A 24772-nucleotide genomic window follows, 5' to 3' on the forward strand; every position below is an offset into this window, starting at 1 on the left:
AAGAGTGGGATTTCATAATGTACCAAAATACCAAAATTAGGTGTACTTACCTACACCTTGGTCACCCACCATATTTCTAGTTCTTACCACAACCACACAAAAAAAACAACAAGTTTCAAAGTTAAATTACATCACAATTACCATACTAGACATATTACCCAAAACACCCTACTACGTCTAGTGAAGGCTCATCAAGTAGCCTACGCATGGCTCTATCATCTCATTCCTCATCTCGAGAACTCCTACCCTGGCGTTTGTCATCAGTCCCTGGTTCCTCAGTTCGTTCACAAACTGGTGCATCACATCACGGGTTTGGTCATCAAGACCTTGTTTATGCTCGATTGCAAGCACACGGTCCACCATGTTATGAACGATGTTCTCATAAGCAGAGAACATGGCAAGAAGAACCATAAGTAGCTTGTGATCAGAGGGTTCCTCGACCACAGGCTCCAGTGCGGGAGGCGGTGGTGGAGAGGGTGGGATCACAGCTAATGGGAGTGCAATGACAGGGGCCGATGCATCACGGTTTGCCCTGGTCCTTTTTCGAGTGTACACCTTCAAGGGTGTAGCTCTCGAAGTAGACCCGGCATCTCCTGATGCAACTACCGGACGCCACTCCACCGGTGATAGTGGAGTACCGCTGCTACTAGAGTCGGAGTCAGATACGATCGCCACAGAGTTCGCCATCTTAATAAACATATTAATTCAAGTTAGTAATAAACAATTATATGTATATCTTTGTTACCTTTTCGTTTCGAGAGGCGGGAAAGGAGCGCGTGTTTGAACATACCGTTATAGTTTAGAAAACTTTATATTTTCTAATTCTCTATAACTGTTGGCTCTGGTACCAACTTCTGTGACACCCCGAAAACCTTAACTTAACACAGCGGAAGTCTTAACTTTAATTCATTCGGGTTATGACAGATGCCGATAGTCAACAATAATAACCATTTAATAATAAAAGCATCATCTTTTATTATAAGAAATATTTTACAAAATCAGAGTTTACTACACGTGCTAATGCACGGTTTACAACACATCACTTTTGTTCAAACACCCCACGCTCTCATTTCCATGCCACCTCGAAACCTTCACTTTCCTGCAAAGCATATTTAAATAATATTTGGGTCAACACGAATGTTGGTGAGTTATTCCTGAGAAGAAAACTTATTATATAAATATAAACAATTTATATATAAACAACACATGAATATAATGGTGTACGGCCATTATACTCCCAATAAAACCGATCATAACACGGTATAACACAATAACGAAACCTGCATTTTACCTTTAAGCACAAAAAGCGTTAGTTGTAAACTAGCTAAGAATACAACGCGTGTATGACTACCAATTTGATAACTCGAAACGTACCATACTCGAAATATTCCCACTTTTAACCCAACGCGAATGGAAGTGGGGAGCGTCACCCCGATAGATCTACCAACATTTCTGTGCCCTCAATTCGGTTAACAGTTATTTAACCAAATTGATTCATCCCACAATAACGACAATTTGTAGTATAATGCGTTTTCAAAACATATATATATAAATACGAATATAGATATACAATATGCTTTTCAGAGGAAGAACTCACATTTGATTTCAGTGTTCGAATAAATGCTCGTTCCTATATTAGTACACGTTCGTTAATTTTAGGTTTGACTAAAATATATATATTCTTATTCTAAAAATCCACACAAGCATATAACACATAAAGTTTACTACTTATAATCTTATAATTCTATACTTAAAAATATAAACAAGTAATAATCAACTAATAATTGTTTTATTTAATAATTTAATTTAATTATTAAAATTTATAAAAATTATTACCTTTAGTTGCTGGAGTGTTTTGGAAAAATTCAAATTATTATTTTATTTAAAATTTTGACTCTATTATAATCGGTTTTGTCGGTTTTGCCGGTTTCGTTGATTTTGAGCTTAAAAACGAACCGGTTGTCATTTTTATGAAACTTTTAGTTTTAAATTATCTAGAACACTTTTTATATAGTTTTTTAGTCAAGTTTTATTGGTTTTTCAATAAAAATGTTTTGGTTCTTATTTTGTTGCCAATTTCTTAAAAATGTCAATTTTTAACGTTTTTGTGTCGGTTTTCGCGACACGAACCGTGTTGGTTTAAGTTTTGCTATTCTTGACTTTTCTTATACTTTAACTTATGTTAAATATAAGAATATTATGACTTTGAGAGCTGTTTTAATTCAGTTCCAAAAACTCATGTCGGTTCACCTTAAAAGTCAACTTTCCGACCGTTAAAGTCACTGACAAGCTATTTAAGTCACAATGTCAAAACCAAACCATTTGGTACAGCAAATATACATATAATAACAAGTAATATATCATCACATCCATGTTTGATCATCTAGCACCAAGTATGCATGAAAAATAAATCAAGGTTGAGGAGCTTGTCTTGAACCCAATGGTGTAATTTCTAACTTCGAAAATTTGTTTAGGTGATGAACTATGTAAGTTAATATGTTCTAGCAATTTGCTACAAGCTTATCATTAATTAATCATTTATAAAAACGCATTTATTTATATTATTTATTCTATAAACCAAACACATACAGATAAGTTATCATCATAACATTAATGTGAATCTACAAGAGAACCTCATCATGTGAATGCATATATTTCCTTCACAAACTCAAAACAATAAAAGACACAGCATGAAACAACAAAACAAAAAAATAGTCAACCGGTTCAGCGACTTCTCAACCTGCATCACTTGTCTTCTCACCCTCGGGTTATCACCCGAAACCTGATACGAGTTATGGTACGACCCATAAGGATAACCACCCAAAAATCCCGGATCAGAGCTCCTGAATATCATACCACACACCATCTCACCAACCATCCCCACAATCGCGTTAGAAAAGCCGGTTGGGCTCACGGCCCAACTATGTTAGCTGGCCCAAACGCATAGCTTCCAAATGGGTTTGGTTGAGGCTGAGCCTGAAAAGGGACCGGATGGATCTGCTGGTTCATATGCAAAACCGAACCACCAGGCGCTGATGGTCTGTTGGGTATGACTAGTTCTGATTGATGGGCCCGTTTCAATTCGGGTTCGGGCCCGTTTGATGGTGGAGAATTGCCACGGCCATACAGTGGAATTAGTGATGAACTGGAGATGTGGGATTTACAAACAGGGCAATTGGGCTTGTTATCTGTCTGAATATGAAGCCATTTGTATATGCAGGCCCAACAGTACAGGTGGCCACATAGGGTCACCACCGGGTCTTGTGCTGAATCCAAACATATGTTGCACTCGCAAAAGCCCGTTGAAGTTTCAGAAACCGATTTTGAGGAGGAATCAAACAATGGTTTTTGTTGGAAATCCATTAACACTGCAAAGCAAGAAGAAATTGTTAAAATACAATCACACAAATATATTATATATATAGTTATATGTATGTGACAAAAGAGCATACACAATTAACAAGATGCATTACATAGATCAATCATAGTTTGCAATATATAATAAGATTATGTAGGACACTTAAGGATCATGAGCTGGTGACTCGTCCTATTATTAACTTAATTAATTTACTTATTTTATTATTGACTTCAGACACCAATTATTAACTTAATTATTTTACTTATTTTATTAGTGACTTGAGGGTGTTTGGATGCATGTTTTGAAACTGATTATCTAATATTGAGTTGAGTGATCTTGATAATCTATAACAAAATGCGTTGCAGCCTCAATAGATAGTGTTTGCCAGGCTGGCAATTCGTGTCTTCACGTGTTTAACACGTTAGAAACGACGCCCTTTACACAAGTATCAAACATGAATACGACTTGTTTAACTACTCTATATGTCATGAGTATAAGACAGTTTGTAAGTTTCATGTACCAATAAGGGAAAATGATGGAGTCTAGCATGCTAATTTCAATTATTTAAGAAAATAAAAAAATCACATACCGCATTTTTTTTATTAACATGTCTTATCGTGTCTTAAACAGGTATCTAATTGGTAGCCCTTACTTTTTGGATGTGCATGTATAAAAGGGAAAATTACCAGTGTAGGCGTGTTTGTCCAATATTTATCCAAAACAGGCATGGACAATGAAACAATGGCCGCTAACCCCCTTAGGCAGCAGTGTAGCCCAGACGGAATTTCAAGCGAAAATGAGTTGGCAACACCTTATCATGCCATGTGTCTCACTTGGGCTGCTTTGTCTGCCAAGACTCCAGACATGAGACCTTCCATGCCTAGGCAGACAAGGCTACAGAGGTAGCATGGAAGGGTTGTCTGGTGTCGAGCATCTCTGGAGTCTTGGCAGACAAAACACCTGTGTAGCCCTTTTATTTATGTTTAGGCACCACCGTAGCCCTGTTGAGAAACAAGGCAAGCTATAGTGTTGTCAACTCTATGAAATTCCGGGCAGGCTACACTACACAGGTGCCCAATGGGGTTGGTCAACGCACCTATTTTGGTAATTTTCCGTATATAAAAATACAAAGAGTCAAAGGGACCTTAAAGTTTCCATTTTCCATAGTGAATCTCAAAATTGATTCTGATTTTGGGAATAGATAAGAGGATTTGGAAAAATATCGAAATAGTTGACATCCAAACAGTCCCTAATTACAAGAATCCTAAAAACTGAAATAAAAAGTATCCAAATATGGATCTGAACCAGCATAATATAGTAATAAAAACAGAAAAGGTTGTCAGGTTATGAAGAGCCATAAAGGAGAGGATGAAAAAGGACGAACCTTGAATTGTTTTGAGATGAATATAATATAATATAATATAATATAATATAATATAATATAATATTTGCAAATTAGGATTCAGGAGGGAATTTAATTTGTAGAGTGACCAGATTGATTAGAAGTGAGGAGGGTGCATACATCATACATACATACATACATACATGTGTGTGTGTGTCATTGACAGACAGCTATTTGGAAGAAAGGACCAGTTTCCTTCCGGCAATCAGACAGACACCTAATCATTCAATTAGCTTTCTTTTCTTTTTTGTTTGGTTTGTGTTGTCTTGTGTTGGGTGCAATGTTCGTTAAAGCTTTTACAAACTAACTTTACCTTTTCATTTTTCTAAATTGAATTTTGAGAAATCTGTAATTTGCCTCCCTGGTTTATATCGTTGCGAGATGGGTTAGCCCCTGAAAAAGATTTTGCGAACTTTGACTCCCTGTGATATTTTGGCGGGTCAGTCTGTGCCCTTGCCGTCAGTTGAACGTGAGTTGACTGACAAAAAAAAAACGTTGAAATTACCATTTTACCCCTGAGCCTATAATTAATATTAAAACTTATGTTCTAAAATTGTGTAAACAGTGGGGTTCGAACCCGCGACCATTGGTATAACAACAAACAACACCAACCAAAACTAAACTAACATTTGATATATCTATACAATATGTAATATATATTCCTCACTTTGTTTAAGAATTTCTCTTCATCTTCATCATCTGCCAACATTTTTAAAAACCATTTTGAAAACAACCATTTTACATTTGTAAAAAACTTAAAAGAACAATTTTAAGTAATATTTTCACTAAAAAAATGGTTTGTTTTAGTAATATTTTAGCCCGAAAACAACGAAACGAACCGTTTTTTAGTAAACTTTTCACCCGAAAACAACCAAACGAACCGTTTTGTTGTAAACTTTTAACCCGAAAACAACGAAACGAGCCGTTTTTTAATAAACTTTTCGCCCGTATGACAAACTGAAAATTTTTCTTACTTTTTCAGACACTCATCACGACTTGACTCAAATTTTCGGGACGAAAATTCTTTAACATGGGAATGATGTGACACTCGTCAATTTCAGGTTAACTCCGTTAACTCAAACTCCGTCAATTCAAACTTAAGATCATTGGATCTATAACGCACATCTCATTACATTTAAACTAGGGTTTAAATGACGCTTGACAACTACAACATGTGTAGTCTTTCGGGAATTGCACCGAAACGCAAACGAGTTGACGCAAACAATTGGTGAATAAACGAAAAACGTCAAAACAATAATTATGTGATAATTATGTGTTAACATATGTGTTACTTGATTTTATTATGTGTGATGCTAGACAATAAACAAGAACTAGTTAAAATAAGCTAGAAAAGTACAAACTAGAAATTGAGGGACTAAAGTGTAACATGTTATTATAAATAATAATATTAACCTAAAACCCTAACACTCTCTCTCTCCCTCTACACCGATCGCCCCACCCCCCTCCCCCTTGTTCTTGGCTGCCGTCAACCACACACACACATACACACAAGATCTTTCAAGTTTAATCGAAGATTAAGGTGCTAGGAAGGTATAAACAACTATCCTATGTATTTTACATGCTTAATTTTGAGTTTGAATGGGTTAATTATAAACCCTAGAATCCGAAAATTATATATATGGTGTTTATATGGCTTGTTTTGATTAGATGATGGTTAATTATGTATTGATTGTTGATTTGATAACTAGAATTGATGTTATTGCATGTTAATTGCTTGTTTCTTTAATTTTGAGTTCAAGTAAAACCCTAATCATGTATGTGGTGTGTATTTGATGTGCATGGATAGTGATTATGGTGTCTAGAATGTCATATGAACGGATTATGGTCTATAGATGGTTAATATGTTGATTTTGGATGTAAACAGTTTCTGGACAGATTGTGTTGTTGATGTTCAATTGACTGTAACGAGGTGTGAATGCGAGAATTGGTCGAGATTATTAATACTACAGTGTACTAGGTTGAGTCTAGTTTCTAAGGAATATAAATTTGTAATTTTTGGACGAGTAAAAGTCAATCTTTATGATTTTACAAAAACGTTGTGCAAATCTGAATTGTGAGACCTGCTGTTAGGTTGCTTTGTAAATATTATATCTCATGAACTACAAGACCAAATGGGTTGGTTCCACTTCTGGAAGTTAACTTGTTAAGTTAAGAACCTAACCCAATTGGTCTTGCATTTTTTGGATTTTTCATTTAGCGGGAATTTCAAATAACATTCTGTTGCGCATGATTTTGACTGTTGTGAGTTTGCTGTAGTAAATTGATCATTGTGAGAAATATATGTGGAATAAAAATACAACAAAATATGTTCTGGAAACCTAACACATGTATTCTATTGTGGTGATTTTTGATGAATTAATTGATGAGTTATGATCTGTGAATTAGAGCAATCTTTACTAGTAGTAATCTGTCTCGGTAAAGTTAGCTGCTGAACTTTGTGAAAATACATGAAAAGTGCTAGTTGCTAGTTAATTGTTATGTTTTGACCAAATTGCCCTTGCGGGGAATAATTGCAAGATACGTACGCTATTAACACTTGACACGTAAGTAGTTACTCACACGTGTAATGTATCACAAATATGCTTGTTAATTCACACACGACTCACAAACGAACACGAAACGTATTTTTGTGCTTAGGAATTATGTGCCGGGTCTAGAGACTCGATAATAGTTCCGATACTTAGAAAAATCTCATTTTTGTGTCTTAGAACGCGAGTGAGAATTTTTCTGTGACGCACATCTCTCGGACTTTGGTTTTTAGTAATCTTCGCAAACAGTGAGTTTCACTTACCCCTTTTAAACTCTTTAAACGCTTTTCACTTGGGGAAGATAACATACTCCGAAACGCTTTTAAGATTTTGTTAGTAGATTATATATCACTTGTAAAGGCTAAGTGGCAAACGAAACAATTGAAGTCCTACACATCGAACCGTTTAGTATTGGAAAATAGCGAGTCACTGTTGAGTAGTACTACTGGGTTTGACAAACCCCACCCAGCGCTAAACTCGACTGGAGGTCGAGTGGGTGTAATTTTGGCTAACACATTACCATGGTCTGAATGACCTGGTGGCAAGGCACTTGATAAACAGTCAGCTTCGGTGTCGAACACTTAGTAATACTTGTTGTATAGGCTAGCTACCTATCGATATATAATTGATTTAACACTATCTGCTAAACGCTAAACGCTAAACGCAAAACGCTGAACGCTGAACGCAAAACGCTAAACGCTTTATTTTATATAAACTTGTGAACTCACCAACCTCGTGTTGACACTTTTAGTATGTTATTCTCAGGTAGCCGAGGCGGGCGCGCGGTATAGGATCATGCATTGCTTGAAAACGCTTTTGTTATGCAAACTATTTTAAACTGTTATCATTGGGTTTTAAGTCGTCCTGCGTGACGCAACATTTGTTTTATGGTTTTTACGCTTCCGCATTAATTACTCGTAAACGTTTTACAGTTTGATTATAACTAATGAATCCGATCCTGTTAGTTCACACCCTCTGACGGTAAAACTCCGTTAGTGGATTTTGAGGGTGTGACAGCCCGGAAACAACAAAACGCGTCGTTTTTTAGTAAACTTTTCGCCCAAAAACAACGGAAGAAGCCGTTTTTTAGTAAACTTTTCGCCCGAAAACAACGAAACGGGCGTTTTTTAGTAAACTTTTCACCCGAAAACCAAACGAACCGTTTTTTAGTAAACTTTTAACCCGAAATCAACCAAAAACGAACCGTATTTTAGTAAATTTTTAACCCGAAAACAACCAAACGAACCGTTTTTTAGTAAACTTTTCACCCGAAAACAACCAAACGAACCGTTTTTTAGTAAACTTTTAACCCGAAAACAACCAAACGAACCGTTTTTTAGTACACTTTTAACCCGAAAACAACCAAAACGAGCCGTTTTTTAGTAAACTTTTCGCCCGAAAACAAACAAACGAACCGTTTTTTAGTAAACTTTTCACCCGAAAACAACCAAACGACCCATTTTTTAGTAAACTTTTCACCCGAAAACAACCAAACGAACAGTTTTTTAGTAAACTTTTCACCCGAAAACAACCAAAAGAACCGTTTTTTAGTAAAATTTTCACCCGAAAACAAACGAACCGTTTTTTAGTAAACTTTTAACCCGAAAACAAGCAAAACGAACCGTTTTTTTAGTAAACTTTTCACCCGAAAAAACCAAAACGAACCGTTTTTAGTCAAATTTTCACCCAAAAACAACCAAACGAACCGTTTTTTAGTAAACTTTTAACCCGAAAACAACCAAACGAACCGTTTTTTAGTAAATTTTTCACCCGAATGACCGAAAAAACGAGATGGCCGGAAAAACGAGTTGGCCGAAAAAACGAGATGGGCGGAATCCATGGCGACGTGGTGCCGGAGGTTAGGGGTTTTGGTCGGAATGACTTGTGGGTTTGAGGATTTAAGAGATTCGATTACTTGTAATGAAACTGATGATGATGAAGAACATCAAGTATGTTTGAGGTTATTGATGATAAAGATGAGCTAATGATGAAGATGATGATCTGCTCTGATGATGAAGATGAGTATTATTATTATTGTTATTATTATTATTATTATCTCTTATTATTATTATATTATTACTATTATTATTATATTTATAATTTATTAAAAGAAGATTACTAAAATACCCTTAATATGTTGGTATTATTACTAAAATACCAACGGTCAACGGACGGTCAACTGACGGTAGGAGTCAGAAGAACCCGTCGGAGAAACATAGGGGCACAAAGTTCGCAAAACCTTTTTCAGGGGTTAACCCATCTCGCGACGATATAAACCAGGGAGACAAAATGCAGATTTCTCTTGAATTTTTTTGTTTAGTGTAAATCAATCATTTTACTCTATTATGATAAAAGTCGCAAGGTCTCTCATGTTTAAACTCGATTCTTACTAGTTTTTTTTTCGATGAAGGGTATTCCCCGAAACTATTAATGATGGACTTTAGCTACCCACTGTTGTCTGCGATTGCGAGCTTATGGAGAGATTTTCAAAAAAGTGTTTGACATAAGTGTTTAGGTCTATTTATATAAAACTAGGGAAATGTTCACATCATATCACACATATTTATTTGCATTCATTACTTTAAGCGTGATACACTATGTTGTTGTGTATCTGCTTATGTCTGTCTTTCTCACCGCCTCTAATTGCTTGCATGCACTATGTATGAGTGTTGTGATACCTGTAATTCTTAACATAAATCTAGTTATAAAAAGATTGTGTACTTATAAACTAAACAATATTATATTGCAAACATATCACATCATAGTCTATAAAAAAATTTAATTAAAATATTCTAAATTTTGCGGTTCTTCTTTGACGTGCCAATTTTCTTTCATTGGCTTTTGATGTCACACGCCATTTAACTTACAACAATAGAATTTCTTGCATTGCCCAACACACAATTTGAAAATCCTATTCTCATCAATGTAAAGTAAGAGGAATAACATATTCTAATCAAACAAACTCGTCTAAAAAGTAAAAAAGGAAAATCAAAAGCTAAACCATTCATCATGCTAAAAGACTTTTTTGTTAAGCTATTATAAATTTGTTGTAATACAATTTTTTATTATAGTAATTTATAAATCTTAATGCATTGCATTATTAAAACATAGTTAACTTGATTCAAATAAGAAACCAAACATGGGAGACTTAAATCATTAATTTTAATAAATTTAGAGGAAACAAATCTTTTGTGAGATTTATGGACCTAATAAATGATGTCAAATGAATAATTGATTCTTATAATATTTTTGGCAATTTGGCCCGTATCACCAAATGGCAGATACTCGTATTTTAGATTACATACCCACGTTGTGATGTCTATCTCACCTGCTAATCATTGGCCCCGATGCTATCCAGTTCGTTTATTTGCACGTGCATATATTAACATTACCATGTGATTATGTTTCATCTATAAGCAAAATACTAACAAATTAACATGTCAAATAGCCCCAGTGAACAAGGAGTCGACAACTTGACATAGCCCCCGCAAGTATTTGTACTAGAGAAAGTTATAAAATTAGTGAAAAATCACAAATTAAAGATCTTTTGGCCATAGAATAAAATTTAAAAATCAATGTGCCAATCATGTTATCATTTAACATAATTATCACTAGACCGTTTCAAGGCCAACTTAACAACTTAATTAACATACACAAAAAAAACATAGTTATTAATTTTAAACAAGATTATTCAAGATTGATCAAATACAGATAAATGTAATCAAGGAGTAGATCACCTGCCAGTTTCACGAACCGAGCTGCCCATGTTTCGAATCCGATATTCAACCATCAATGCATTTTATGTGGACTTTTTCTTTCAAGTTATATGAACAATAAAATGTTTACCCGACTAATACACGAGTATAAAACTAGTTAAGACTGATCAAATATAGATAAAATTAACAAGATTAACCAACAGTTTGACATACCAACAGTAAAACATTGGCCACTCTTGGCTATATACATGGAACATTTCAAATTTGGAGAGTAGATACAATACAGAAATTATTAGAGCCTGAAGTATCTGTACTTGTGGTGATATCAATACGTCGACAGCACGCGAGATATAATTAAACTAAATACGTGTATTTATATATACACACATAATACCTCTAAAAGAACTTCTCAATGCAGGTAGATAGGGTTGATTTGGGAACTGCACCAATAACTGCATCTTTCCTCTCTCCATCTTTGAATATAATGACAGTTGGGATGCTTTTGATACCATATCGGCTTGCAATCGCAGGACTCTCATCAGTATTAGCCTTGTAACAAGTAAGTTTGCCTGTGTATTCCTTAGCAAGTTCATCAATCACAGGGTGGATCATGCGACATGGCCCGCACCATGGGGCCCAGAATTCAACCATCACAGGGATACTAGACTCCAATACAAGTGATTGCCATGTTGCATCAGTCACAGGAAGCACTGCAATTTGCCAGTTTGGAGATTGCAAAGTTAGAAGATGAGAAATTGTGTATGGATAAAAAGAGTTCATAGTGATGTATAAGATGATAAATTAACAAATCATATATTGTTCACATAAATACCGGTTAACTGGTTTTTGGAATATTGGTTACTAACTGTAATCTATTATTAATCAAACGGTCAAAACCAGTTACGGATCATAACTGGTTATTGATTAGAAAATTGCTAGCCTATGTAACTGGTTTGGGTCAATTATTAACCGGATTGGTGTTAAAAAGCGAGAATCGCACATAAGCAACGGAGTCTAAAACCGAAACACAACGCGCAAAAGCACACCGATTTTCGTATGCAAGGTGCCAGGTTTTTATATAACTTTTTTACATATCCATTAGTTATTAGCATCCCATAATCCCATTCCCAACGTTTAGCTATAAATAAGCTTTATATAGGATTTAGTATATAAATTACCTACATGATACAACATTCTGAAGCATAAAAAAGACCCGTGTCTGAAGAAACATAACCCCTCAGTTGCACTTTTTTCCTTAAAAAACGCGCCTGTGCTGCGGTTTTCAGACTTTCGTCGCCTTGTTTAAGCAAAAGCGACTATGCCATGGCCTTGTGTCACTTTGAGCTTCAGTTAAAGCGCGCTTTGTAAAATCAAGTTAGCCAATAATAACCTATTGATATTAACCTTGTCAACATTAACCAGATTAGCCTATGTTCAGTTAACTGGTTTCTATGTGAAATCCCTAACTGATTAGGGTTGGTTAATCAGCTATGATTTGCAACTCTAGTTCACATGCAAAATCCTCTAATAACTAAAATGTACATTAATTTAGCTTTTGAAATTAGGTTTTGCATCCACCTTCTTAAGTAATTCACCAAATACTAATAATATTCTGCTAAAAGCTCAATATCATCATCTACAAAACCGTACGGAAAAAGCTCCGGATAAAATTAGGTCAAAATCATCACGAATTAAACAGAAACCTGCAGTGAAAACGATTTATTACGATTCTAACCTTGAACGGCTTCTTGAGCCTGACAAGCAATACGTGTTCCACGGCGACCTAATGTAGATTTAGACCTCAAGCTCACCGATCCTTTTGATTTCGACAAATTGACAGAGTTCCGGCGATCGGAGACAATGGAAAGCCGGAGGTACGGAGAACTGCGAGAGTTTCAAGCACACCAGCCATTAATTAAAACGAACAAGAATATAAAATGCAGTGTGTGTGGATGACTGCTGGTTTTGGTTTCTGTTACAGGATTAGATAATTTGGGTGGATCTGGATGGATGGATGGATGTCACGTGCTTCACACACGTTTTGTTCTTGGGCTGGATCATTGGTGTTTTGGGCCTTCTCTTTTATAGATGTTATTAAGGACCAGGTTATGAATTATTTAGAGCCTTACACCTAAAAATCCTAACCCAAACTAGAAACCGGTTAACCGAATATAGGTTAATATGGTTAGTGCTTGTGAGGTTAGTTTCAATAGGTTATTATCGGTTAACAGTTAATAACCGAACCAAGCAGGCTACATAGGTTAGGGATGTTTCACTCAAAATCCAGTCAACCGGTTTTGAGCGTTTGACCAATAACCAATTGTAGTTAGAAACTGATATTCCAAAAAACTGGTTAACCAGCATCTGCGCCTCTACTACGAATCTTGGTAATATAATCTGTATATATGAATTGGTATCGCAAAATATCGTATGACTTGTATGTTAAGACGCCAAGATGGTAAGGGACTGATTAGTGAGAAGTTAAAGAAACAAACACACCACGAATAATAAGCAGCGGACGTAAGATGCGTTAGTCAACACAATCTTTGTGTTTCATCATGTGTTCACTATTCTTTAATTTAAAGTTTTGAACTTACTCCTCTAGATCTTTACAATTATTCTTAAATTATATTTTTTTATCTGATCTAGTGATCCTATATAATAAGGAATTATTAGTCAGATATCATTGTTATGTCTCGATAACGGTACTTAAAAAATGAAGTAAATAAACAGATTTAGAAAAACAATTGCAAATAGTCAAACATCTCCTATCCAAGTATAGATTGACTAATTATAATCAAAGCATTGCAAGACTTTCTAATAAAATTAAATAACTAATACAACTCATTCAAACAAGTTTAATTAGTTGTATGACTATTACAATCCCACTTCATAGGAATCATCTTAGTTTCTTGGAAGGTGGCAAGTTATACATTGACCAATGAAACTCAAATTATTTATAAATATCACATGATAATATCAAACAAGTCAACTCATCATTCATCTTTGATTGAAGCCATGAATCATTCACTCTTGTTCCATATCTTGTTCATCTTCTTCACTGTCTTTACTTCAAAAGCCTTTTCTTCAATCTCCTACTATGATCACTGCAACTCTTATGCTCCTGAAGCCACTCCTACTAGTAAAATGTTCACTAGATTCCCGTTTCTCGAGCCTGTAACGAGCCATTACGCAGGTGGTCAAAACATTTTTGATCAAGATCCCCAATCGCAACGGTCCATACTCTTTAAAGCCACCCGTAACATATTCAGGACAAACGTTGTTGACACGTACAAAATCCAAGCCCGGTTAAGTTTCTTTTCATCATATGTGTATCATCCTGATCCCCCTTCCACCTTCACTAATATCAAGCCCAATTATTCACGGGAGCATCCGCATGCGTTGGTGTTTGATTTAGATGGGTTCTGGTCAGTTTCTACAAGTAAGCTTTGTATGGTTGGATCGGCTCGTTGGTCAACAAAAGAAGGTAAACCACTTAAACTAAATGCTGTTCTTAAGCTTAAATTCACTCGGTTCATAAACTTGAATAATAGTTTAGTAAGTGGAACGTTGGAGAGTTTAGCTTCCCCTAATGACTTTGACTATTTTGACCCGATTTCAATGTTGGGATTCCCTCGAGTGGCTACGTTCAAATACAAATAGACATTGGTATCTAATGAAGAGTGTAATGTAACTAAAACGGTGCAAGATTCGGTAATTAGTGTGAAATCTCTAGACGCGTGCTCGATTTTCACGCAAAGATTCACAACTTACAAGTTGGAGTATCCAAGTAATTGCAAGAATTGTTCTTTATTTGGTCAAGATCATAATGGTGGTGACGTGCCTGCTTTCATGTCATTGTACGGGATTCAGTGTTCTAGGGAAGATAATAAAATCCGTGTTCTAGTCGAATTTCAAGACAGAAGATTTACTAGATACGATAAATCTTTCCAACCCGACATATCATTAATTGGAGAAGGAACATGGAATGGGATAAAAGATGAGATGTGCATTGTCGCGTGTCGTATCTTGAACCAAAGTGATCCACTGGGTACTGCCCGTGTTGGAGATTGTTCGGTTAGGCTGACTTTGTGGTTCCCGCCGGTTCGGTCAATCATGAAAACGCATAACACCGAGGGTCAGATTTGGAGCACCAATCTGAAAGATGATTTGGGGTCGTTCAAAATGGCTAACTTTAAAAGCTTTGATCATAGCCGGGAGAATTACGGGATGAAGTATGAATATACACAAATGGAGAGAGTAAGACGGATTTGCCTGAAAAACAAACATGTAGGAAACAAGTATCAAAGGGACGAGTATCAATCAGGGTATCATAACTTTGACATGTATGTGAAACATAAGAACATGGTTTCGACTGGTTTTGCAGTCGCTATGTTTGTGGGAAATCGGGGGTTCAACGATTACACAATTGAGGCGGTATCCCCAGCAGCAGATATTTCAACCCCCACCTACAGCAGTCCAGTGAACGTAAGCTTTGAGATAAGTTTTATGTTGAACATTAGTTCTGTTACAAGAAGCGGGATTTCATCGCTAAATCTCTCCTCTACTGATGATAACAGAGTGGAGATATCTGCAGAAGGGGTTCATGATGATGAAACGGGACAAGTTTGTATGGTTGGGTGTAGAAACTTGATAAAAAACTATTCTTTTGATTGTGAGATACTGGTGAAATTCCAACTCCCTCGAGGCAAGCAAAGTTTAATAAAGGGAAATATTGAAAGCCTACATGAAAAAAGCGATGTTTTGTACTTCGAGAGTCTCGATATTGTTTCATGCACGCTTACGGAAACTGAAGCAAGAGAATCAATATGGAGAATGGATTTAGAAATCATCATGGTGTTGATTTAAGACACGCTTACGTGTGTGTTTATAGGAAGACAACTGTTTCATTTGAAGAAGACGTCTGAAATGGTTAATTCCATTTCGGTTTTGATGATGCTGATTCTTACTCTCGGGCACATGGTTCCTCTAGTTCTAAACTATGAGGCAATATTCTCTAACACTAGGAATCAGCAAAATGTACTAATTAGGAATAATGGATTGCTTGAAGTGAATGAGGTGATTGTGAGGATAGTGACAATGGTCGCTTTCATTTTGCAATCCCGTCTTCTTCAGTTAACATGGATTGCCAAAAAGAATCATTGGATTCATGAGATACAGACACTCTTCATCTGTTTACCTACGTATATTATTACTGGGTTAGCAATGTTGCTAGCAAACTGGAACAACAATAGTTCACTATTTCAAGTCGAAGTCAACACTCCATCTGGAGATTATTGAGGTCTTATGCAGGATTAACTCTTGACGGGTTCCTATTCCCACAATTAATACTCAATATTTTCCAGAATTCAAAAGGAAATGCTTTGAGTCATTCGTTTTATATAGGAACCACATTCGTGCGATTACTGCCTCATGCATATGATCTTTACAGGGGTCAAAATTATATAAGTCATCAGTTTGACAGGTTATATCTTTATGCAAATCCGAGAGCAGATTTCTACTCACTTTCTTGGGATATTGTCATTGTTTGTGGAGGCTTGGTGTTAGCAGTGATCGTTTTCTTGCAGCAATATTTTGGTGGTCGGTTTATGTTTCCAAAGAGATTCCAGGAGCATGTCGAGTATGAAATGGTACCTGTAACAAGCAATGAGTAGTCTTTCTGAGGTTACAATATGCATGATGTCATGATGCAATCGCAATTCACGTAAAACAATAAATCTTGGTAGAATAACAGATGAGCCACACAAAAGGTAGCCAGATTCGTCAACAGATAATATCAAAGTCAAAATTAGTATGTTCTTGCTTTGTCTGCTTACTTGATAATCAATAACTCATGCGCCATTCTTATCTAAAGTCAACTATAGATTAAAAGCCATCACCATCTCAAGTTTAAGGACGTTAGCCCCCCATGTAATATATTAGACTTTATTGTTAATTTGGCAATAACTCAATAGCATTATCGCATCAACCAAGAGTACAATACAAGTTAACAACGAGATAAAGTTCAATGCTAACTGATAAGGGGGTGTTAATGTGCATTATCCGATAATCAGTTTGGAAGGGGTTAAACAATTAGTTTTAAATAGGTCTGGCAAAATAGTCGAGTAGGATAACATGTCTGAACAGGTTAAGCTCAAAACGGGTTCTGGTTAGAACGGGCGAAGGGCCGATTTTTAACTGGTTCAATGTGGTCTGAGTCAAAACAGGTTCTAATCAAAATAGGTTCCGTCAAAACGGGTCTGACCAAACTAGGTTCGGGTCAAAACGGATCGCTTTAAAAAAATAAATGACTAAAATCATCAGAAAAATTAAACAGAAACTGTGAAGCATTAACTGAAGTTAATAATGTTAGCAGAATGTCAAGATTAAAACTTTCTTAGTTAACAGGCTAACAGCAATCAAGCATCATGAATATATGCATACTAATCTTTAAAACCTTATGTCAACAACCTTGAATTTTGAAAAAAAAAACAGTAACAATCTTCAAAACCGCCTCGACACTCTCAAAAACACACATGAGTAAGTCATTCCAGTCTGCAAACACAGCTTCATTTTTCTTTATAAATTCTACTTAAAAAAATATAGCAGCATCATAGCAGACTAGCAGTACAATGAGAGCCAAAAAAATAAAGCAATTTTGTATTAAAAATATTTTCTTTTTCGTTCAGTCATTTCATCAAGCAGTTGGTATGCATAAATTTCAAATTAGTTGATCACATATGCAAACATAATGAAATTAGAGACTCAATTACTCAAAATCACAATTCCAGTGATCAAAGAGTAAACAATGCTGATCAAACCAATTATGAGAAAGGGATTATTGTATTACCTGATTTGGGTCGTCAGTGGGTTTGAGCCGAGCCCGAGTCTCAAATAAAGTTCGTATAGTTATCAAGCCCGAGCCTTGTATAGGCAGATCGATTTTGCTCGCCGACCCATAAGTATTTTTAAGTTTTAATTTAACTCTTTTGGGACTTTTATGTATTAAATATCCAGCCGAGCTTTGGCTTGTTTAAGGCGTCACACATGAGCTCGAGCTGAACTTTGGCTCGTTAAAGGTTCTTCTCAATTTTACTCTTTTGGGACTTTCAATTCCTGTGTACAAGCCGAGATCGAGCCATAAAACATAGGCTCGAATCAAGCTGAGTTTGATCTTTAGAAAAGCCTAACGAGCCGAGCTTGAGTATTATAATAAGGCTCCGGTTTGGCTCGTTTAGTCGTTTACACCCCTACAACCCTACTTTCTTTTCATATATCCACGTATGTGTGTTTAGACTGCTTGAAAATAACGTGTTACCCAAAAATAACCTATGGTCTAATATTTAAAGTCCAAATGAACCCCTTTCCAATGATTTGGGCTAGAATTTTAAAATTTTGACAACAAAACAAGTTAATCAAAGTGTGGTTGCTTTTGTGCTATCAATTACTTCCAAAAACGATCATAATTTCGCAAACAAAAAAGTTGATTATTCATGATCGCTAAAAAGAAGAAATGTTGACATCAAACAATTAACTTTAAGAATGGTTTTAATTAAAGTGACAACAATACGAGTTAAACAAAATATGTGGTTGTCTATGGCTTTCTTAAATAATTAGAATCTCGTTAAACAATTAGGGCAATACGTATTGTTCAGGATCACTCTCAAAACACATGTCCATGTGCCCTCTAAGACAAAGAAAAGTTGATATTAGACAAATTCTCTTGTTCTCGTCTTGTTCCCCCGAACAATGTTATAAACCCGAAATATTTTCACAACAATAAGCATATAATTAAATAACTCCACACATTCACCAATGTAGGTATAAATTATTAAACATTTGAACATGATCGAGTGGCAAAGATTATATAACTAATAGAGTAAATATGTGGTTTAAGTTTCGTGGTCGTTTCAACCCAATAGAAAAGTTTTGGACGGCTGAACCTCCATCGTTTAACTTTGGTTGTGGTTTTGGCTCCCCCAACAATATTTCGCTCATTTTCCTCTATACACTATACTACATTAACCTTTGAAATTTCATATATCCTGATTCCACGCCCATGTTACTATTTCATCGCAATTGAGCCATTGAACTTGGAGATTGATATTAATTGATCGAGCTGTAAAAGACAAGCTACACAATATAACATATGTTTCGCTTATATGTTAGGATTAATTAACATAAAATACCCTTCCATAACCAACACATGATTCTTTTGGCTCCATTATCTACGTTATGTAATGAGAGCTCCATGATACAAGCCTCTACAAAGTGTGTAACCGTCGTATCTCAACTTATCAATATATTTATTAAGTCCTTTTCTACACAAATGTGTATGGATGGAGCTCTATATCATTACGCTCACTTTGATTTTAAAGGCACGTCAAAGGTACATTGTCCTCTATATATATTACAGCGTTATATCACTTCGCTAGTCAATATGATGCAATAAACTTGAAACCCAAAGTCCATAATTCTCATACATCTAATAAAAGTGTATTTGAGTTATTGCATCCCGTGAGAGTGTATTCCATGAATTTTAGTGCAGGGATTGTGACATCTTATTGTAAACAATAATTTAATTGCTTAAAAGGTTATTATTAGATTATTAATATGCCACTTAGAAATAATACAATGCTATATAATAATATGTTTAGCTTAAAGAAAGGGTAAGGTACAAGGTTTTGTTATAAGTTGGGGGAAGAGGGGTCAAGAAAAGCGCCTGAAGTGACGGGACGATCGGTTGTTGTTTGCAACCATGCGATTCTCGTGTAAACATACATAGACTGAATTAGTTGAATGGACCCGACCTTTGTCTGCAACCATTCATTCACAAGAATTTCTTATTTGTTTTTAGGAATATTGTTTTGTTTTTTTCTGAACTGGACCAATATGGTCATGCACAATATAGATTATTAAATAAATAGTTATTTATTTGTAAAGTTGCATTTAGATTTAAGAATAGAAAGCAATTTATTGTAAAGATATGCATTGTTCACAAGGAAGATTGGTAGGTGAAGAAACACGAGTGTACTAGTTTAATCAGGGTCAAACGGAAATTTTTACAAGTAAAGCCAGTTGATAATTTTAATTGGTGACTTTTTCCACCCAGCTCCAGTACCTCCCTCTGCATGACATCTTGGACGTATCTATCCAGGTATGTGCCTAAGGGTGTGTTCCTTATTGGCATTATTCCCATTATATCGCCTTGGTTGCTTTTAGGTCTGGACTCGAATCCCATTTAGGTCTAGGACCATATCTCTTTGGTAGGCATGCAGGATTTAGATAAATTCGACGTATTTTCACTTGTTACAATTATACGATACAAATGTGTCTCTCTTCTGTAGGATTTCGATGAATTCAACGTATTTTCATTTGTTACAGTTATACGATATAAGTATATGACGTAAGTGACACAAATAAAATACACAAGATGCATTAAACATATTCCAACCTAAGTTTGTTTGTTTAGTGGTATTCTAAACAAGTAATATTATAAAAAGTTAACTTAAATTATTAATTGTCATGAAAAAATTGTTCGACTTAATCTCCATGTACTAAACTAAGTCAATAAACATCGAACAAAATTAAGATCCTCAGATCAATTATGCTAAACTATAGTGTCTAAACTTATGTAAAATGCATGAAGTGAAAAATATTTAAAATAATGGTTTGTTACCCTAAATTATATGGGAGAATTACCTAAATAGTCCTTTTGATGAGAGAGAAAAAACAATATAGCCAGTGAGATTTCAAATTCCAAAAATAGCCCATCAAATCCAACGTCTTCGTGAGTTTTTGAGATTCCCCGTGAGTTTTCGTGGACCAATAAAAACTGCCATTTGTCAAGCCTTCTCACCTACCACGCGAGTTTTCATCCCAAATCCGTCTTAAACGTTACTTTTCACATCAAATCTAACCTAATAAAAACCAACTTTAACGTGACGTTTCAACCTGTTTTCGTCTCTAACGTGAGTTTTCAAATTTATTGTTTTTTAAGTTTTTTTGAAATTCATCTCCAAAGATGAATTTCAAATAAATTTCATCTTTTAAAAAAGACAATCATCTTCATCATCTTCTTTTTCATCTTCATCACCTTAATCATCTCATCCTCCGTAATATCCACCCATACATCCATCACATCATCATTCTTCCTCAACACACCTTTTAACTTATCCACCATATATATCACCTCCTCATCCATCACCGTCGTCGGACCTCTCCAACCACCCCGCATCCCCACCGGCATCGGCAACCACTCATCAGAATTCACATCATAAACAACACCTTCTTTACCACCATTAGTTATATAAAGCTTCTCTTTGCATCCTACAGCATCAATGGCTTCACGGCTAAGCTTCACATCTATCGAAGAACTCATTTTCTTCCAAACCACATTTGATATTTCACTCTTTTCATAAAAAAGATTCGATTCCCGAAACACCCATTACTCCACGGACCTTGCAATGTTCTGTGCGAAGTGTGAGCCTATCCCACTCGTGACGACCACGGCGGCGCGTGAGACTCCGGCGGCGCACCACCGTCGTGGTTTTTGAAGCGGGGGTCTAGTAGACCACTTGGTAACTGGGTTGAAGATTAATAAGTGTGAAAGAACTAGGTTGAAGATTAAAGGGTGTTAAAGACGAAATTCAAATGAAATTCATTTTTGGAGATGAATTTCGAAAAAACACAAAAACCATCTTTTTTGAAAACTCCGATAAAAACAGCTTGAAACATCACGTCACAGTTGGTTTTCTTCATGTTATATTTGATGACAAAAATCACGCTTCAGACAGATTTAGAATGAATAATAGCGTGGTAGGTGGAAATGGAAAACACATGGCAGCTTTTTATTCGTCCACGAAAACTCACGAGAAATATCAAAAACTCACGAGGACATTGGATTTGGTGGCCTATTTTGAGAAAATGAAATCTCACAGGCTATTTGGTCTTTTCTCTCTCATCAAAAGAGCTATTTAAGTAATTCTCTCTTATTTTATCTTGATTTATTTAAATATTTTTTCAACTATAGCATTTACATTTTTGAGTTTTAAGGATTTTAATATAGTAAAATTGGATTGAGATAATTATTTCACATCCCTTTTCTTTTTTTGTTTAGAAACTTTTTAAACTGAGATGCCGTAAGATGGTCCAAATTTATCTATTCATTAACCAACTATTTGAAAATATTAAGGGGTCCAAATTTATCTATTCATTAACCAACTATTTGAAAATATTAAGAGCGTGTTTGAGATTCTTTATTTAAGTGAAACACGACTTCTTGTTAAAAAACCTTATTAATTTATGAATTTTTTAAAAGAAGTTTAAATAAAAATGACACTCTTTTAAAAAAAAACTGTAATGGGTTTTGAGAGTAAAAGGGTGTAATAGGTAAATCAAACCCATTAAATTAATAAGTTAGAGATTTATAACTTTTCAAAACCTCTTTATTTTGCATTGCCCATAAGTTTAAACCCATAAAGCCTTATGGTTTGCCAAATACCATATACACCTTATTAACTTTTCAAAAAATTACCCGTTATAAGTTGATAAAAATAAGGAATTCCAAACACCCCTAAAACTAAAACTATTGTATGATGATATTCTTTCCTTTCTATCATAAAATAATCTTTATTGTCCGACTAATTAATGCATTAATTAAATTATCATAAATTGATAACATATTATTATTATGTACATGACAATCCTTTCACTATCATACCGGTCAAAGCTTTGTTCCAACGACTCCTCTTTTCCTCTCACACACAATTTCAGTGCATATTCAGACTGCCCGCCTTACATTCAACTTCAACTTCAACTTCAACTTCAACTTCCTCTGCCCGTTTGACCAACTTTCAAACCAACTCTCTCTGTCTCTCTCACTCTCAGACTCACCGTTGAACTCATGGAGAACACCAGCGGTGAGTGGGCCGAGAAGCAGGTTATCAAATACCACTCCCCACCTGACCTCAAATCTCCACCCGAAGAATTAAAGCTTGCTGCAATTGCTGCTAGCCTCAACATTCGGCTGCGATCAGCCGATATGCCGTTCGCGATTCAGGAGCGTGCTCTGCGGCTCACCAGATCCTTCCTCGACTCGTCTACGTCTCGGCGCCCTAACCTCACGCTTCTAGCTCGTTCCATTAAAAAGGTAATATAACAGTAAACTGTGATGATATATTGTCTGCTTTGCCCTTCCTATTTAGGAGCTCACGGTTTTGGTTTTGTTTTTGTTTTTGTTTTTACGCGATGAATGTCAAAATAAAACCGTGCGTTAAGCGGACAATAAGATTTAGAAACTCAAGGTTTTGTTTTGACGTGACGAATTACTCAACTAGGCAAAACAAAACCTATATCGTCCCGCTTTGCCCTTCATACACAGGAACTTGTGGTTTTGTTTTTTACGTGACGAATGACAAAACAAAACCGTGAGTTTACCCGGACAAAGCGAACAATATAATTCAAAAACTCATGGTTTTGTTTTGACGCGACGAATCACTCGTGGCAAAACAAAACCTGTATTGTCCGCTTTGCCCTTCATATCCTATCCAGAAACTTATGGTTTTGTTTTCATGCGACCAGCGGCAAAACAAAACCGTGAGTTCTGGAAGGGGAAAAGTGGAGAATACCAGGTTTAAGTAACCTATGTTGAAACTGAATTATGAATATTATAGGAGTTTGATCAGTGTTACGGACTCGCATGGCACTGTGTAACCGGAAAGAGCTTCGGGTCGTTCGTGACGTACTCACCGGGAGGATTTGTTTACTTTACGGTGGACTCGTACTCTGTTCTTCTGTTCAAAACAGAGGTTCAATTGATCTCGATGAGCCTTGCCGTCGTTGAATTTGTGGGTTTTACGATTACTTGATATGATGATACACGTCAAATTAACTTACTGATTGCCAAAACACTTTTATGGTGAATTGTGGTTGTAATTAATTGTCATAGAGTTGTGTGATTGATGTTGAACTCGAGTTTGCAGATATTAGAAATTGATATTGAAAATGGTGATGTCGGTGATCTGAGTTTATCGGTGGATGGATGATTGTCGGTGTGGTTGGTGGCCGTCCGTATTTTCCGTCGAGTTGTTTATGGCTGGGTGGTGGCTGGTGAAGCTTACGAGTTGATTTCTGAATTATTTATTTATTTACTAGTTTGAGCCCCGTGTATTATACGGGTAATTGATGAAAATTTTATACTTTAACCATTAAGCGATATATAGTTATTAACGAAATGATAATATATTTTATACAGTTGCAACTTACATTAAAACAGAAATTACATAACTAAAATTACACAAATATGTTATAAATAAATATTTGAGCTTTCCTTGTACACTACATCTTTTACTGTATTGGTTGGTATACATTGTTTATCACGAATCAAAATTTAGTCTATGCTTGCTTGTAAATCTTGATAAGATAACATATAAGTATGCTTATAACTCTTGATATAGCCACATATAGTTAACCGTGTGACAATAAGATTCTTCAAGCACATATCAACCTTAGATATATGATAATATATCCATGAAACAAAAAAAAATATTCATACACATAAAATATCATATATTTTAATCAATTAATATAATGTCATTTGAGATCACCTGCTTATGTTTGTCCTAAAAACAGTAGTATCCAAAAAACCAGATTACCTGAACTTTGATGATATAGTCATCCTTATAATCTTTAGAGTTTATAATTGATTGATTATAAATTTGGTGTCATTAATATTCTGTGTATGACA

The 24772-nt window shown here is 35.5% G+C and overlaps 3 pseudogenes across 1 annotated transcript; 1 reads left to right on the forward strand and 2 right to left on the reverse strand.

Annotated features, from left to right (window-relative positions):
* Positions 1-2632: 2632 nt before the first annotated feature.
* Positions 2633-3366, reverse strand: LOC143601140 (E3 ubiquitin-protein ligase RMA1H1-like; annotated as a pseudogene).
* A 7862-nt stretch (positions 3367-11228) lies between these two features.
* LOC143601141 (uncharacterized) lies at positions 11229-12957 on the reverse strand (annotated as a pseudogene). The gene is made up of 2 exons (XR_013147602.1): positions 12761-12957; positions 11229-11735 (listed from the first exon to the last, which is right to left on the reverse strand). The product of XR_013147602.1 is annotated as an uncharacterized LOC143601141 (transcript).
* A 9973-nt stretch (positions 12958-22930) lies between these two features.
* On the forward strand, positions 22931-24071 carry LOC143601142 (uncharacterized; annotated as a pseudogene).
* The last annotated feature ends 701 nt before the right edge of the window (positions 24072-24772 follow it).

Source organism: Bidens hawaiensis, unplaced genomic scaffold (genome assembly GCF_021521415.1).
Source record: "Bidens hawaiensis isolate Kalapana, Puna unplaced genomic scaffold, B.hawaiensis_p1.1 tig00055738_1, whole genome shotgun sequence".
In the NCBI taxonomy this organism is placed as follows: Eukaryota; Viridiplantae; Streptophyta; class Magnoliopsida; order Asterales; family Asteraceae; genus Bidens; species Bidens hawaiensis.